The 5,696-nt window shown below is 39.2% G+C and overlaps 1 pseudogene; it reads left to right on the top strand.

Moving 5' to 3' along the window:
• The first annotated feature begins 684 nt into the window (after positions 1-684).
• On the top strand, positions 685-3,602 carry LOC118836507 (annotated as a pseudogene).
• The last annotated feature ends 2,094 nt before the right edge of the window (positions 3,603-5,696 follow it).

The raw sequence follows: 5,696 nt of genomic DNA, 5'->3' as shown, positions 1-5,696 counted from the left end.
AGCAAAAATTTAAAAAGAAGCAAATAAAGCATAAAATGGACAATAGAGAGCAGAATTAATTTCAAAGGAGATATAAACAAGCAGGGAAATTTCATTACTGTATTGTTTAATACATGTAATTAAAATAATTTAAGAAGTTCATAGTTTTATATACAATGCTTGTTTCTAGTCTTAGTATATTGAAATAATCATTTGGATGATGTTTCAGTTCATAATTTCAAAATACATAATTATAATTTAAAATAAAAGAGGTGACATCAGTCATGTCCCTGGGGCTGCTTAAGCAGGTCAAAGATAAAACTAATGGATGAACTGTATAGAAGCTGATGTCAAGGAAAAGTTTGGACAAGAGGTCCTGCTTTCCTTAACTTTCCATGCCTACATATCAATACATTATTGGTCATTACCAGGATAGTGGTCAATTCACTAATAACCATAGCACTCCTTCTCCAAAGCATCCCATTACCTTACCCTGTCACTTTCAACCATGCCCACCAGATTATCTTATTATTAGTCCCATTTGTAAGAGAAGCAGAGGGATTATTTGAATGGTGATCACAGTCCACCATAACATCTCCCTTCACCATTCCTATCTGTTTCAATGGCTAAGGACATAGAGAGAGCACCTCACTTCATGGAAGTCCTATTCTGACAGAAGGATATAATTACTCTCCTTCCCAGGAGATGTTGAAGCAGAGGCTAGATCATCATTTGTCAGGTATGTCATAGTGGGAATTCCTCTTCTGTATGGGTTGGGCTAGATGGTTGCTGAGGTCCTTTCCAATTCTCAAATTTTGTGATTCTGTCACCTTGATCATTTCAGTACATACTACAGAGACCATCCCTACAGAGATCTCACTAGCTAAAGGAGAATATAAGAAGCTTCCTGTATTTGTGGATGTCCTACACCTACTTGTATAACAGACCCTCATTCATCCCCTGGCTCCAGATAAAGATCTTGCCATATTTGAATCTTTCTAAGCAGAAAATGTTATTGTTTATTCCAAGCCCAAGTGGCTGGGTCAGGAGGTACTTTAAATTTCTACCATCCTCTTTTAGGTTTCTGTTCTACAGGAATAATTTCTAATTTTTTGTCAGTCACTGTGATAATTTAATCCCCATGAACATCATTAAAGACTGGGGATTGTGTCTGTAGTAAGAAAATAAAAAAGAACTAGTGTAGCCCAGCACCTATCCCCAATCTCCCATCTCCCAAAATCTTTGGCCAGCAAACACATATACTTGCAGAGGTCTTGTGCTTTTGAACTATGAACCTCCAGTTCAGTAAACAGCTACCCAGACAGGCTGACAGATAAGGTTATGCAATCACTTTTATGAGGCTGAGATCCCTACTCCTGACAATACCAAGATTCTGAAACATTTGGGCCGTACCATTTCCCGAGTGAACTCTTCTTTCTAATGCAGACCATGCATAAATACTATTTTCTGTGGTAAGGGAACCTTGGGGCCCATCACATGAAAAAGGAGAATTGAGAGAATTAGAGTCTCTCCCGAGGCATGAAAAAGTCATAAAACCTCTGCTTAATTAGTCCTGAGAGTGAGCAGCGTCACTAGAGAAAACCCATTCGGTGGTGGATATGATTGGGTGATCCTCCTGGGGTAGGAAAGTGTTACTATAACAGAAAACAAGTTGCCTGAACTATTTGAAGTGGGCATATTTCTGAATGTGTGTATTTCTGTGTAAAAAATATTTTCATGAGGAATTTTATTTTCCCACTAACTTCCATTATAATTTCCATTATCTATTCCCACAGGGGGAAAATATCCACCTGATGGACAATCTAACCTTTTGAACCTGAATACTGATCATAACCCTATTCAGTCCTTAGTATAGTACCTGGAAAATAATACAACACTTAAGTGCTTATTGACTGACTGCCATATGTTTTGGATACATTATATATTTTTTACCCATTTCAAGGAAAGTTTGTATCAACTCCATGAGACTTTAATTTATTAAGTGCACTGGTTGTGAAAGCATTTTCAGAATTGCTATGAGACAAACTCTCTCAAATCTAATACTCAACCATTATGCCCATTCACTAATCATTATTGGTAATCTATAGATACTGATACTCCTGATTGGATGTCCATCACACATCATCAATTAATGAGATAGGGCTTCAAGAAAAAAAATGACTGACATAAAACAATTTGAGAAAGATTAGGAGCTATGTAATACTGTATTGAAATAAAAGAAGAATTCAGGGAAAAAAGAAGAGTCTCTGAGTTTCTCCTGAACTGCTTTGTCAGATCTCCAATATGGCACTGCTAGCTCTCCCTGCCCCTGAGCCTGCTTTTCCTCCTGGCCATGGGGGGCCAATGCCACCCTCCTACTCACCATTCTGCTGGAGGCTTCCCTGCACAAGCCCATGTACTACCTGCTCAGTCTGCTCTCTCTGCTAGGCATTGTGCTCTGCCTCACTGTCATCCCCAAGGTACTTCTCATCTTCTGGTTTGACATCAGACCCATGTAATGTTGAGGGAATAGGAAGATCTTTCCCATCCATTGACAGGCCTATGTGACCACATTTGTTCAATCACAGCTGTGATATATCCCGAGTCACATAGAGCCCATTGGGGGAGGAACTTGCCTAAAGGAGGAGCTTGCTTAAGGGAGGCTTGCTTTTAGGAAGGCTTTCACGCTTTTTGGTACTAAGGTAATTAGGCACTGAGTCACAAGGGCTGTGATACCTTCCGGCTCTGAGAAGTGTATATGTATTCTGAAGTGAGATTTTGCTTTGGGGGTTTGATTATGAGAAGGACTCTTTGATTCCCTGGACAGGACTCTGGGTAGCCATTTGTTCAGAGCCCCCCAACTACTCAGATGTATATGTGCTCCCCCAATCCAGCGGTGTATGTAGGTGGTTGTATTACCTTGTTCAAACAATAGGAGCCCTGTCTTATCTTTCTGATAACTTCTCTGCTTTTCCCCTTCTTTGCTTATATTTTATCCATGTTTAGGTGCTGACCTTTGCCCTGGACTAGTGGATATAATTAAAAGAAGATTGTTAACCCCTTTAAAGCTATCTTTCTTTTAAAAGCAGATCAAAGAACCTGTGTTAGCAGGCCATCCTGGATGTGCCAGGGTGCTTGCTGTTACAATCTATCAGCTTCTCTACCTGCTTCCTTCAGATGTATATCATGAACTGATTTCTGGCCATGGAGTCTTGTACCTTCTTAATAATGGCATATGATAGATATATAACTATTTGCCACCCACTTCAATATCCCTCCATTATCACAGACGAATATGTTGCCAAGGCTTCCATGTTCATATGAACTTTAAGTGTCTTCCTCACCATGCCCGTAACCATCCTCTAAGACAGGATGCTCTACAGCCAATCCAATGTCATTGAGAATTGTATGTGTGCCAAGTTATCTGTATTCAAACTATTTTGTAATGTTACAATTAACTGCCTCTTCAGTTTACAGGGTGATAGACACTGCTAGATTCTAGCCTCATCCTCATCCTCAACCCCCACTCCGACTCCTTCATTCTTCAAGCTGTGCTGAAGCTTAAGACCCTGAGTTACATGTGGCTCCCACTTCATCCTCACAAGGGCAATTTGGTGTCCTAGGAAGTTGGGTAACTACTTCTCTCAAGGTTCTAACTCCAAGGGACTCTGTTTCTAGTACTTTAGGTCCTGAGCTCCAATCTGTGCCTTCCCTATTAACAATCAGTCACATTGATACAATATTGCATGCCTAATTATTATCATATTGCTCTCCTTCTCAGTGGATACAGGGGAGGAAGGGCTGAGAGGTCGGAAGAGAATTTGAATCTCAAAAATGAAATAATAAAAATAAATAAATAATAAATTTTTAAAAAATTTTTTATAAAAACAATCTGTCAGTACCTGGTGGATCACGAGAATTCTGGAGTCCTGAGCTGTAGGTAGAGCTAAAGTTAATCAGTTAATCACTAAGTCTGTCACCAATATGATGAGCCTTTAGGAAGAGAGGGCCACCAAATTGCCTAAAGAGAAGAAAACTAGTCCAGGTGAGAAAAAATGGAGCATACTGAGGCTTCTGTGCCAATCAGTATTGAGATCAGGTCCATGTAGCAGCCACAACTTACTTTTAGATATCCTATTTACTCAAGAAGTATGGTAAGAACCACTGTTTTGGAACATCAGTTTTAGAACCTGGAATGCACTCTCCTACAAATACATATCATTAAAATAAGGAAACTGGAGGACAGGGCTTCTAGGTTCCCTTACAGCACCAAATCTATGATTGCATTATCTGTCTTCCACATAGAATCTGTGTGACCTAGACCAATTTATTCAATTTAGAAAAAGCTATATGATGTAGTGCAAAAACAAACAAATGCGGTATTGGGATTCTCATCCTGGATTTTGCTTCTGACACTACTCTTCAGCATTTAACCTCTTTCTGTCTCAGGTTCCTCATTATGCCATAATACCTGCCTCCCAGAGATGTAAGGATTGGTGAGATAGTATCTGTAAAGTACTTTGAGAACCTTAAAGCATTATATAATTGCTGTCTATTATCATTATTATTATTATTATAAAATAAGGATAACTCACTACCCAAGTCACAAGGCTGAATTTAATTCAACAAGTATTTATTAAGTTCCTATTGTTTGTAAAGTATTTTGCAATTCAAGGGGACATGGGGGCAGGGGGAAGGAAGAATCCTCATACTCATAGAACCTATAATATGTACACAGAAAACAGGTGACATAGAGTAAACTGGCATTAGGACTGGTGAAGAACAGAAACAAGGGAAGTTTTCGAGATACTTGATGTGAGTCTTGAAGAAAGATTAGGATATTAAGAGGAGATAATGAGAAGAGAGATCAATTGACTCATTGGGGACGCACAGAGATAGGAGATAGAATGTTGGATTTTGAGAAAGCCTTATACTCTGGGTTGACTAGGATTTAGAGTAGGGGAAGGAGAAATAATGTTGTTTGTCCTTCATTTTCCAAGAAGACCAATGAAATCATTAATTACTGTAATTGGATTTCAGACATGGGACTAAGTGAAGACTTCCAGGCATACATGAGAAGATATTTGAAGGACAGAGTAACATCATTTAGCCCTTTTAGTAAGGTAGTAATCCAACCATCTAAGTGGTTTGGGAGCTTTCAGAGGTTCCAATAGACAGGGTCCTTCCACAACTACCTCCCCTTTCTTTCCACCTCCTTGACCCCAGAATGTTCTGATTATAGTTTCTAAAGATTTTCCAGTCCCTCTCATTCATCTTGAAACTGGTTATTTCCCACTCTAGTCTTTTTTTTCCTATGAAAGTTGTGTCTTATGCTCATATGTTCACTAAAGGTTTAGTGAAGATAAGTGACCTTCTATCCTTTCTCAGACCTGTCCTGAGTATCCCTCAATTGCCTTCAGATTTACTTTTTGAGAACTAAAACAGAGTCAAGGGAACTGGGCTATCAGCACCATGTACCTCTACATTATACCACTGACCCTATGTTGGAGCCTGCAGCTTCACTAATATGACTAAGTCATGAATGAAGGGACTAGCCTGAAGACCAGTGTAAATGGGGTCACAGAGATAGTACTGTAAAAAAGCACTGCTACTCTGCCAGTAGTCAAAACAATCAGTCGATGTTTATTTTGGCCTGAAACAGTGACTCAAGAGAACAAACTATCTGTGTTCTGAGTTGGGAAACGTTACAAAATTGT

The sequence above is a fragment of the Trichosurus vulpecula genome, chromosome 2, assembly GCF_011100635.1.
Source record: "Trichosurus vulpecula isolate mTriVul1 chromosome 2, mTriVul1.pri, whole genome shotgun sequence".
Classification (NCBI taxonomy): Eukaryota; Metazoa; Chordata; class Mammalia; order Diprotodontia; family Phalangeridae; genus Trichosurus; species Trichosurus vulpecula.
The sequence above is the reverse complement of the archived record's forward strand: the minus strand, read 5'-3'. Positions and strand labels throughout refer to the sequence as shown.